Raw genomic sequence first — 12,400 nt, 5'->3', positions numbered from 1 at the left:
TGCTTCCAACTTTTAGGTGCCCTGAAGCGTACCACTGTGCTTCCAACTAGGCACCTCCAGGCGCACTACCAAGCACTCCAGAAGTTGTCCTATGCGCACAACTGTGCGTCCATATGCACTCCACCCAACTAAGTGACCAGCTAAGCACACTATCAGATGCACAGCTGGGCATCCAGCACAAACCGATGTTCTGAAGAGGGCAGATTTACACGCCATGGAAAAGCATGTGAATGCTGTTTTGACCTTCCATGCGGCAAATTCAGAGCCTGAGTAGGGCCTAGCCCAAGACTACTTAACCTACTAGGCCGCCTAAGTTCCCCAACTCCCCCCGAGGTGGGAATGGACATTGGACTGGTGCTCTGAGCACAGATACCGGAGGGGAATCCCTAAAACCAACTCCCCCTCTTTCACTTTTTTTTTTTTTTAAACTTTACCTGAGCTCAGCTCGTCCCAGCCAAGAATGGAATCTGTCTCCAGCTGCAGGAGGAGAGGTCATGTACCTTAACCAACACACTCATCTTCCTGTACCTGCTTACCTTTAAGTTTTTTTTTTACAGCTAAGTTCACAACGGAAAAACCAGCTACCGGACCAAGGTATTCATCTGAGGGAGAATCCACCAACATCACCTCAGGATGTCTCGACAGGAGACTGGGGCAATAAACTTCAATCCTTCTTTATCCTTCTATTAAACTTCAACACAAACTCCAGTAGGGAGATGCACATCTACCAGCTGCTGGAGACAGAATACTTGCAGGCTGATGTCAACGCCGGGGTGTATATATCATGATGTCAGCTTTGCCCTATCTCCATCTACTGGTAGAGGTGAAAAACCAACTGGTTCTGGATCCACTGTCGAATGCTAAGAAAGTAAATCTTTTAAAGAGATGACATTGGCAAAGGGCTTTTTCAGATGATCTCTACTACAGTCAGCGATCTTACTCATTGTCACAGAAAGACAGAGACACTGATTTCTATGTTCACCTGGGCATTGTAGGACTGGAGATTAAAGCAGCGCCAAAGAAAACTGAATTTTGTGCTTTGTCTGTCTTATGCAGCATACTCAGTTTATCTGCAATCACACTGAAAAGAAGCACAGCTTGTCAGCCTTTGTTGGTTTTATTTCCTACAGTAGTTTTGTGTGCAAAAGGAGTCTGTCAGCAATGCAAGCACACACACTGTATGTATGTGTGTGAAACACACAGAGGGATAGCCCTAAAAAGAGTTTGTGCCCTAGCAAGTTGCTAACTCTGTTTGGAAAGTTGGTAGTGCTTGCTAAGCACTAAAGTGAACTTGATTGAGTTATTGTAACACTCACCCATTCAGTATTACTGTACTACTGTGAGTGCTGGTACAGTATCAAACTCTATTGTGATATCAAAACTCCCAGTAGGCACTTCAAATTCCATCATGCCACTGCAATAAAAAAGCAGAGGAGGGAATGGCAGGAATAGAGGATTGGGTGTTGCTGTACAGCCTGCCTAGCAGGTGAAAAGTGCAAGCAGTACTAGTAGCAGCAAGAAAAAAGGGAATCTTGCTCCTAAAAGCAAGGCATGGAAGCCAGTTCAAGCTATGAGAAACTGAATTTGGGAAAGAATATGCAATTCCTGTTCCTCTCCCCCTTGTTTTGAAGCTAGGGCATAAGGTGGGAGGAGCTATTGGAGGCTGGTGTTAACAGGGCATTGGTAAGGATGGAGCAGCCGAAATGTAATACCTAAGCCAGCAGTGCACTCCTCCATGATTACTACTTATGAGATAATGGAAGCAGTATTTTCAACTGATTCAAAGAAAGAATCTTGTCTGGCATTCCCTGAAACAGAAGATATTGAAAACCTAGTAGCTGAAGAAAATTTAGGAGGTCTAGTCAGTCTCCAGTGATATGATGGGGGAGAAAGTTGATATTGACAGCATTGAGCGAAGGAAGAGCAGGCAATGCAAGTAGAACATGTGAGCAATGACTCTGGCCTTCTTCCTCATGATCTCCTCTTAACCTCAACTCCAGTAACAGCATCAGTCGCCAAGGATGCAGAGAAGAGATAACAAAAGACAGCTCAAATCTGGAATCACTTTAAACTGGGAGATCTGCATTTTTACTCCGTGTATTCTCTGCAGTAAAGCAACCAGTCAAGGGAAGATACTCTGGCATCTGACAAACACTAGTCAGCTTCACCTCCAGAAACAGTACCTTCTAGCACTGACAGCAGGGAAAGGCAGCAGTACTAGCCTGGCCCCCTCCCCTCTTCCACTCAAAGCAAAAATCATTGGAAAGGGTTTGAAAAGGAGAAGACTGTTCCTTAAGGTAATCTCAAAACCCCATCAATCAGTCATGTGGCAGGCCAGCAGCCTCCTGCCATATGTCTGCAGCAGTAAACCAATACAGATGAAATGAGGAGGTGTTCTATAATCACTGCCCAGGGCAAGAGACAGCATTGAAAGTAGTAACTAGGCACACTGGGGAAATGATTGCCCTAGATGACCCACCACTGCAGAACCTGAGCTTTAAAGCATCTGAACATGTTAGACCCCCAATTACAAAGCACCCTCCAGGACAACATTTAATAGACAGGTGATCCCCACCCTGTACAATTAATGCCATAGTTGCATGCAAGCTCAGCTGCCAAAGCAGAGGGAAGTAGTATGCATTTCACCAGCGAAATATGGACCAACGCGAATGCTAAGCATGCCTACCTTTCCCTGAAAGCATAGTGGTGGGACTTAGCCGAGGCAAGAAGAGGCAAAAGTTCTAGCAAGAACCAAGCATTAGAGTGTAGTTAGGGTGTGCTGTACATCCACATGGTGGATAGCTGCTACACCTCATGAAATATCCAAAGCCATAAGAAGGATGCAGGAAGGCTGGCAGCTTGACCAGAGAGGAGTCTTCATACAAGCTTTTTGTGATAAATATGATAAGGGCAATGGACGATGGGGGCTATCAGAGGATCCATTGCTTTGCACACTTGCTGCACCTGGCAGAGAGTAATGCCCTGGGCTGGGGCCCAAGGACCATAGGATTCCAATTTTGAAGGACCTGATAGAGAGCTGCAGGAAAATAGCAAGGTATTTTCGTCATAGCATAATGGATGGGCAGCTTCTTTATGAGCAGCAGTAAGAATTTGAGAAGCCTCATAATTGTGTGATTCAAGATGTTGGCACCCTGTTGAATTATACCATATGCTGCAGAGGTTAGTGGAGTGGCACACACCCCATCATGATCTGTTTCTAGAACTAGAGATGTGGATAAGCCTCCTGGGGCATCATGTTTGAGTAGTGATGAGGCAATCGATAAAAATCCTGAAGCACTTCAAGGATGCCAAGAAAGATCTGAGTGTTGGAAGTGCCACCCTGGTCAGGACAATCCCCATAGTAAATATTTTGAAGGAATACATAGAGGGTTTCCATGAGCAAGAGGAAATGAAAGCAGAGGTGATGCAGTTTATGGACTCCTTGCAGCAATAGGTGAAACCTCAGATAGAAAGCAATACTTACATGCTTGCCACACTTTGTAATCCACAGGTGAACGGGCATCTTATCCTCTGATCGCAGCATCTCACTTGCACAAAGAAGATACTAATAGTGAGGGTGTGAACAGGGATACTAGAGGCATAGGTGCAGTGGAAATGTAACACAGGAAAGAGTGGCCACCCCAGAGAGCAGTGCGAGCATGAGTAGCACTCTGTCAGTTACCACTTCCTCCCCCATTTCAATATGCCAAAGCCATGCTGCCCCCATAGAACCATCTCTCCTGACACAGGCCACAGTTAAAGCAGGTGGCAACAGAGAATCTGGCCCCAACTCAGCAAAGACGACTGCATCAGAAATTTCTATCACCTGCTAGCTAACAGAGCCCACTGAGGACATGGACACAGATATGCTGGTATATTGGGCATCCAAGTCCGTGGTCTGGCCAGACCTGGCCAAGGTAGCTCAGCATTATCTTCCCTACTCACCAACCAATGAGCCCAGTAAACGTGTCTTCTCAATGGCAGGGGACATCATGATCTCTCATTGTTGAAGGCTGGTGCCAGAGTGGATTTTCTTTTGGGAAAATCAATCTGTCTTTGCTAGGTGAGTGGCAAGGTGACAAAGCACCATGGATGTTTTGCTGTCACTCTGCCTAGCTGCTATGTCCCTGACCTTACACCTTGGGGGATCTTGCTGTCACTCTGCCTTGCTGTCATACCTCTGATGTACCACCTTGGGAATCTTGCTACCATGCTCCGGATACTACACTTTAGGGGTTTGGATGCCTCCATATTTGCTGCTTGGATCCCAGCCTAGTTCTTCCACCCTGCTTCTTACTTGGCTAAACTACAGTGTTTTGACCCCAAAATAAAATGTAAACAAAAAAAAAAAAAGGAAAAATATACTAGTTTCTCCTCTCACTCCACTACTTTTCTGATGACAAGTCTTTCCATCCGATTCTGCCACTGTTACTGTCCTGCTTAGAGTCTGCTCCGGGCTCTCTCATGGTACCTTGGAGAACAGCTGCATTTTGCCACTCTGCGATGCTTTGGGAAATTTATGTCACTATTGGTACTATATCTGATGTTCCTTTGGTGCCTTCCCTGCTTTGGGCTAATCATACAACTATTCTTGATTGTCTTTGTTTCTCTCATGATGCCTTGGGAGTTTTGATGCCTCTCTGTTTGTGATATCCTGCCCACGTTAGGCCTTGGGGATTTTGATGCCTCAGTGCTGTTTGAGATATTTTGCCCACATTGTGCCTTAGAGGTTTTGATGCCACTGTGTGTCTCTCTGAACACTGCTGTCTTGCTTTCTAAACACACCTGCTATTAACTTCAGAGGCAAACTTCAGTAAACACCAACTTGAGCCTTGTCTATATCTTCTGTCTCACAATTCATCTGTGCACAATGAATCATCATGCATATACAGTGTGAGAGATTTTTTACACACAGGTAAATTTGGTAGGTGTTGTACTATACTGTACAAATGAAGCATACTACACAGCCAGCCAGCAGAGTGGCAGAATGGACGTGTGAGTTGTGTGAAAACTCCGCCCAAGGCAACAGTGAAGACCAATCATCTTGGCGGCTTCCTACAAAGAATCAGAGAAAAGTCTTCAACACCGATTAAGTCGTTCGGCTTGTCCATTTCCTTGTGGGTGAAAGGCAGTAGTGAAATCCAAGCATACTCCAAACTTCCTGCACAAGGCACGCCAGTTCTTGTCCGTAAACTGGGGGCCATGATCAGATGCGATGTGCCGGGGAAGGCCATGCAGACAAAATATGTGCAAAGTAAAGAGTCGTGCCAACTCAGGAGCTGATGGTAGTTTAGGTAGAGGAATAAAATACGCCATCTTAGAAAATCTGTTGATCATGACCCAGATCACATGATTGCCAGAGGAGGTGGGCAGGTCTACCACGAAATCCATGGAAATATGTGTCTATGGTTCCTGAGGAGCAGGAAGAGGCTGGAGAAGTCCCAAGGACCGACCAGGCAAAGGCTTCTGCTGCGCACAAGTCAGGCAGGAATCAACGTAAGACCTCACGTCCTGGACCATCCAAGGCCACCAATAATACCGGGATAATAACTCCAAGGTTCGAGTTCTGCCTGGGTGACTGGCGGTAAGGGAGTCATGTGCCCAAGCTAGTAGCTTTGGTTGCTCGTGAAGGGGAACTACTGTCTTCCCTTGAAGTATGGTGTTGGTAGCCGCCAGTAGGACCTTGGCTGGGTCCAAGATGTAGTGGGGTAAATCTGGTGCATCCTCAGCCTCATTTAGTCTGGAAAGTGCATCTGCCTGTGCATTCTAAGCTGCGGGACAGTAGTGTAATACGAAGTCAAATCGATTGAAGAAAAGCAACCAGCGGGCCTGGTGCGGGTTCAGGAGTTGACCCTTACTGAGAAACTCAAGGTTTTTATGGTCGGTGTAAACCTCCGGGGTATTGCGTGCTCTCTAACCATTGTCTCCATTCTTCAAAGGCCATTTTGATGGCCAGCAGTTCCTGATCTCTAATTCCATAATTCTTCTTTGCGGGGGAGAATTTGCCGGAGAAGAAGGAGCAGGGGAGAAGAGTCCCTTGAGAAGAGTGTTGGCTGAGTACTGCCCCTACCGCAAAGTCAGAGGCATCCCACTTCTACGATGAATGGGCGAGCTGGATCAGGGTGGTGAAGACAAGGCTCTTGCAAAAATACCCTCTTTAATTCTTCAAAGGCATAGACGGCTTCAGCGGGCCAATGCTTAGTATCTGCCCCCATCTTAGTTAATGCTGTCTAGGGTGCTGCGATACATGATTAATGGGGAATGAAATTCCTGTAGAAATTGATGAAGCCAAGAAACTGTTGCAGTGAATGAAGTTCCAAAGGCTGCAGCCACTCCCGGATGCAGGTTAACTTGTCCAGGTCCATTCAGAAGCTGGTGGTGGACACAATGAAGCCCAAAAAAAGCAGGGACTCCTGCTCAGAGAGACACTTTTCTAGTTTTGCAAATAGGCGGTATACTCTTAGGCACTGGAGAACCCGAACGTCGGTGCGATGTGTATTCAGGACCTTGGAACAGATTAGGATGTCATCAAGGTAGACAATTACTCCTTTAAGAAGCATGATTCGGAATATCTCGTTCATTAAATTTTGGAATACCGCGGGTGCGTTGAATAATCCAAATGGCATTATGAGATATTCGTAGTGGCCATCACGCATATTAAACATGGTCTTCCACTCGTCTCCAGGTTTTATTCAGACCAGATTGTAGGCCCCATGAATGTCCAACTTTGAGAACACCTTGGCTCCATGGAAGCGGTCCAATAGTTCTGGAATCAGGGGAAGTGGATAACGATCCCTTCGAGCGATAGCGTTGAGCCCCCTATAGTCTATACAGGGTCTTAATGAACAGTCCTTCTTGGCTACAAAGAAGAACCCCGCACCCGCTGGAGAAGAAGATAGGCGAATAAAACCCCTGTCAAGGTTCTTTTTTATGTACTTAGACATTGCCTGTGTCTCTGGTAGACAAAGCGGATACACACGTCCACGGGGCGGAACTGTGCTAGGCAGAAGGTCAATGGCACAGTTGAAGGATCGGTGCTCCAGAAGGGACTCTGCCGCCTCCTCGGAGAACACGTTGGCGTAACTACTGTACTGAGGAGGTAACTGAAGGGTAGTGGTTGCAAGCATCAATTGTGGTTGAGACCTTTGTTGAAGACAGGTAGAGAAGCAGTCAGTTCCCCAGGCCGTGATCTGTAGAGTCTTCCAATCAACAGTGGGTGTTTCTGTAGCCAAGGAAGACCTAGGATCACTGGGTGAATGGATTTCTCCAGGATAAAAAAAGGACCCTTCTTTGTGGAGAACTCCGGTATGGAGGATCACTGGAGTAGTGGAGAGAGTAACCCTTCCCGGGAGCGGGTCACCCTGGCTAGAGGAGACTAGCAATGGCAGGGTATGAGTCATCACTGGCAGTTGGTGAACCAATTCGGATAGACTGAAATTCCCACCAGAACCGGAGTCGATGAAGGGCAGTATTGTGAAGGATCCTCCGGAGAACTGTAGCAAAACAGGAACGGTACATTGAGGAGCAGGATTGATGCAGCCTAGGGTCAGCTCCCCGGTGACACCTAGGCCCAAGAGTTTCCCGGACGCTCAGGGCATTGGGCCAATAGGTGACACCACCGCAGTAGAGAGACAGTCCAAGTGTTCTGTGGCGCTGTTTCTCCTCCGCAGTCAGGCGACTACGGCCTAGCTGCATGGTCTCCTCCCCATGTTCCGGCGAAGCCCTTGTAGCTGCTGGAGAGACCAACAGGCGAGAGGAGGGGGCCAGAGGAAGTGTGTGACGAACTAGTCTTAGTTCTTTTGTACGCTGCTGCAAACGATCAATCCGGCCAGCCAGGTCAATGAGAGCCTCAAGTTCATCTGGAAGGTCTCGAGCGGCCAGCTCATCCTTAATGCGTGAGGACAACCCCTCGAGGAAGATACTGCGTAGGCTGTCCTCACGTCAATCCAGTTCAGATGCCAAGGTGCGGAACTCTACTGCAAACTCTGCCAGCGGGCATGAACCTTGGCGGAGGTGAAGCAGTTCAGAGGCGGCAGTACACTGGCGGCCCAGCTCAAATACTTGGCGGAAGGTCAGAATGAACCGGCCAAGTCTCAGACAATGGAATCCCTGCGCTCCCTCAGCAGGGATGCCCAGGCCAGAGCCTTGCCATCCAGTAAGGACAAGATGAACGAAGTCTTGACTTGATCTGTCAGGAACTGCTGGGCCTGGAGTGAGAATCTTATGAAGCAGTGATTCAAAAATCCTCGGCACTGCTTTGGCTCTCCTGCAAACTGAGGTGGAGCAGGCATATGAGTTAAGAGAGGTGGAGCAACTGGAACCATGGGGGGGGGGGGAGGGGCAGAAGCCCCGGACCCAGAAGCGGATTCTAGACATCTAGCCAGGCGCTCCACTGTGGCGGTCAAAACTTCCAGACATTGCTGCTGCAGTCGTTGGGCCAAGCCTGGAATAGCCTGGAGGCCAGACAAGTCCACCGGGTCCATGGCCTTTGCAAACTGTTACAGAAGTGGACCCTTGAGCCGAAGTAAGTGGTGGTGACCACTGAGGGATTGCCCCCAATGGAACTCGTGTCTGGGAGGTGGCGCTGGTGAGGACAACCCGACAGGAACTTCACCTTTACCAACCCTCGTTCCCCGCAGAATGAGCCCTTGGGTGCCGGCAGGACTTAGGTGCGGGTGCCTCGGTGAAGCGGATGACTGAGACAGGGTCAGTAGTCCAGATCAGAGCAGGCAGTAAAGAAGCATAAACGGTGTCCAGGCAGAGGTCCAGGGCAGGCAGCAATCAGGAACGAGGAAACAGGCCAAGGGTCAAGATGGGCAGCAGACAATCAGAGATGAGAAGACAAGCCGAGGTCAAACCTGAGGATCAAGCCGAGGACTGGATACAGAAGCAAGGAAGAGGCTGGAAACAGGAACAAGGCACGGATAGGCAGGCAGGAACTGGAAACGGAACCACAAGGACTGGAGCAGGAGCTTGAACAAGGCAGGAGTTGAAGGCAGGAATCACAAGAACTGGAACAAGGCAGGAACTGGAAGCAGGAACAAAGGACTGGAACGCAGGATCGCAGGAACAGCAACTAAGCACGCCGAAGAGAAGACCCATTGCAAATGCAATTTCAGAGGGAGGCTGTGGGGTTTAAATACTCCTTCTAGGTAGCGTCATCTTCCAGGGCTAGGCTTAATTTTTCCACCACGGCCCCTTTAAAAGGCGGAGCCTTCTGCGCACGCCTAGGGAGAGCCCCGATGCTGGCTGGGAGGAGGACACCGTTGCAGCCATGCAGCAGGCTGCGATTGGTCTGCCGCAGAGGGGACCACGCTGCGCCGGGCGAAAGGAGCAGGTAGTGGGGACTGGCTGGGGACTGCCGCGGCCAGGTACCGCAACACAAAATGACGCTGACCTCTAAACATTTATTAAATGAATCACCAATTAATGGAGCCTTTTTAAATTCACAATTAGATAATATATATTGCTGCAGTCCTGTATAGTGCTTAAAAAGCAATAGTGCCTCCTACTTGTAGAAAAACAATTTCAGCATGCAAGTAGTATCAATTAGTTTGTAAGATTTGAGAAAATACTGGGGTGCAGGATTTCATGGTTCCAACTAGGCAAAGGTACTGACTGGAGCTTGTGAAATAGAATTCGGTAGTAGACCATAAAGAAAAGAAACAGGAGGGACAGATGTCAAGCTGTACTGTCTAGCATTTTTTTTGGATCTCACAAAATATTTAAAAAATGCCTTTGTTTTTAAATATTTAATTTTTTTTGGCTTAAAACCTCACATTTCCAACTCACTCCAAATTTAAATTGTGAAGAAAGTTAGAAAGCACTACTTTAACAAATACAAACGCATGAAAAAAATTATAGTTATTTTGAGCCTACATGAATTTTCTCTATTTCATTTGAAAAGGTTGCAAATTTTCCAAACTTCCTTACAGAATTTGAAAACTCATCAGTATCTAATTCATTGCTCTTGTTCTCCCTTACAAAGAAGACAGAACATCAAACAGAAACCTAGATCAAAACTTGGAACATTTATTTTGAAACATTATAACCCACTATTATAAATAAAATAATAATTTGCTTTTTTATAGCAGGGAACAAGAAACATTCATAATATATAATCAACATATAAAGGTAACAAAACCATACAAACAACAAAACTTTTACAAAAAAAAAAACAACCCAAAAACAAACAAAACTGCAGACCCACATATCCTGTATGATGACAAACTCTACAAACACTGATAAGGTATTGAAAGAAAAGGTTTTTACTTTTATCCTAAAGGACATATCGCCAGGTTTGAGTTGGCGGTCCAAGGTAAAGAATTCCACAGTAATGGTCTGGCAACAATCTTTTGTTTTTTACTCAAAATTGTTCAGATGAGCTTACAAATTTATCATAGGAACAGATAAATTTATTTTATTCTCTGATCTTAAACTCCTGTGTGTGAAGGGGGGGGGGGGGGGGAGGGGGGGGGGATGGTGGCGGGAAGTCAGAGGACTCAGGAATTTTGATTCCAACCCATGGAGTGTCTGAAAAATTAGTTTTGGTAGCTTCAATTTTAAATGCCAGGTAACTGGCAGCCAGTGAAGACTCCTAGTTTAACTTACTTATAGATAGCACATAACTTCTCCAGAAGTATCATTAATGCTATATCTGTATTAGGTTTAAAGCAATTGATCTTTTGTTTTATTGGGATGCTTATTAATAATAATCTTATTAACATATGATTTCTAACATCAATATAAAACCAATCCCATGGTCTGACCATTACTTGATTCAATTTGATTCTTTACTCTTCCGACACTCATGATTCCCTAATAATAAGGAAGAAAGTAAGGCCAAAAAATCTAATTCAATTTTAAGATAGCCAGCTGGGACAGTAAGCCATAGCAATTTTCAAGTGCGCTGACTGAAGTACAAAGGCTTTGTACAATGCAGGATTAATAAGTTCCACTGAGAAAGTGCTAAACAGGATTTAAAGATGGTAAGGACTTCTCTTTTTCTATCATGGGCCTGATATTCTATTGAATAGCCTTGTAGACATAGCCGATTTAGTAGTAATCGATCAGAATCTTTAATACAGGACTAACACATAAAACGTCTGTCCTATTTATTAATAAAAAATCAAATTTATTTATTTATTTTTATTTAGTTTCTTTTTTATACCGAAGTATAGCAGAATGCCTTCACTCCGGTTTACAGTGAAAAACAACTTCATACATAAAACGTGTTCATAACGCACATAAATGTAGATAACAATTAACATTTCGGCAAAAGCAGAAGTTGAACAGATTTAAAAGAGAAAGACTTACAAATCGGTCTTGCTGAGATTTAACAAGTGATCTTAGTTAATTAGGGAAATAATTTAAGAGTAACATTGTAGGGGTGTGTTAGAGCAATTTATTCAAAGGTGAGCTGGTTAGGTATAAAAAGGAAAGGAAAGGTTCAAGGGAAATAGATGAGTACAAAATAAATAATACAAGACAAAATTAGAAGAGAGATGGTGTAATAGGTAAGACGGGGTGAGGAGGATTTAAAGAGCATGGTTGTTACAGGGAGTGAGTCTTAAGATAAGGGATTAGGTTATCCAATTCAGTCTGTGAATGTTTGTCTAAATAACCATGTTTTAAGTTCTTTTTTGAAAGATTTGGAGTCCCTGATTGAACTTAGGTAGATTGGTAGAGAGTTCCATTCTTTAGGTCCTGCAATAGAGAAGGCTCTATTCCTGGTGTTGGATAGTTTAGCAGAGGAAAGGGGGGGGGGGGGGGGGTATGATTAGTTGCAATTTGCCAGTGATTCTTATAGTGCGAGGTGTTTTGTGCAGTTGAATCATGTTATCAAGGGAAGAGTTGTCAACTTTGTAGATTTCATTATGTAGAGTAGTTAATGTCTTGTACTTGATCCTTTGTATGATTGGTAGCCAACGGAGACTCATCAGAATTGGGGAGATGTATTCATATTTCTTCTTGCCGGTAAGAACTCATGCCGCGGCATTTTGCAGTAATTGTAAAGGTTTCAATGTAGATTTGGGGAGGCCGATGAAAATCGCGTTGCAATAATCAAGACTTGAGAAGATGAGTGATTGTAGAACGGTTCTGAAATCATGCGGGTGTAATAGTGGTTTCAGATGTTTGAGTACATGAAGTTTGTGAAAACCTTCTCTTGTTTTTATTGTGATGCATTTTTTGAGGTTCAGTTCGTTGTCTTACCAGATACCGAGGTCTTTTACTGGGTTCTCCAGTTGTATATTAATGTTGTCGATTTGAATGGAAGGCATTTGGGAAGTATGGTCTGGGTTATTTCTTTTTATAAGGATGCATTCAGTTTTGTTCATATTGAGGCATAACTTTAGTTGGTTCAGGAATTTTCTGATCGAGTTGAGGTGGCTTACTGTGA

The 12,400-nt window shown here is 45.2% G+C and overlaps 1 protein-coding gene across 1 annotated transcript in view; it reads right to left on the bottom strand.

Moving 5' to 3' along the window:
* The window catches only part of FAM117B (family with sequence similarity 117 member B), a 511,577-nt gene that overhangs the window by 107,088 nt on the left and 392,089 nt on the right, over window positions 1-12,400 (bottom strand). The window lies entirely within an intron of this gene.

This window comes from Rhinatrema bivittatum, chromosome 6 (assembly GCF_901001135.1).
Source record: "Rhinatrema bivittatum chromosome 6, aRhiBiv1.1, whole genome shotgun sequence".
Classification (NCBI taxonomy): Eukaryota; Metazoa; Chordata; class Amphibia; order Gymnophiona; family Rhinatrematidae; genus Rhinatrema; species Rhinatrema bivittatum.
The sequence above is the reverse complement of the archived record's forward strand: the minus strand, read 5'-3'. Positions and strand labels throughout refer to the sequence as shown.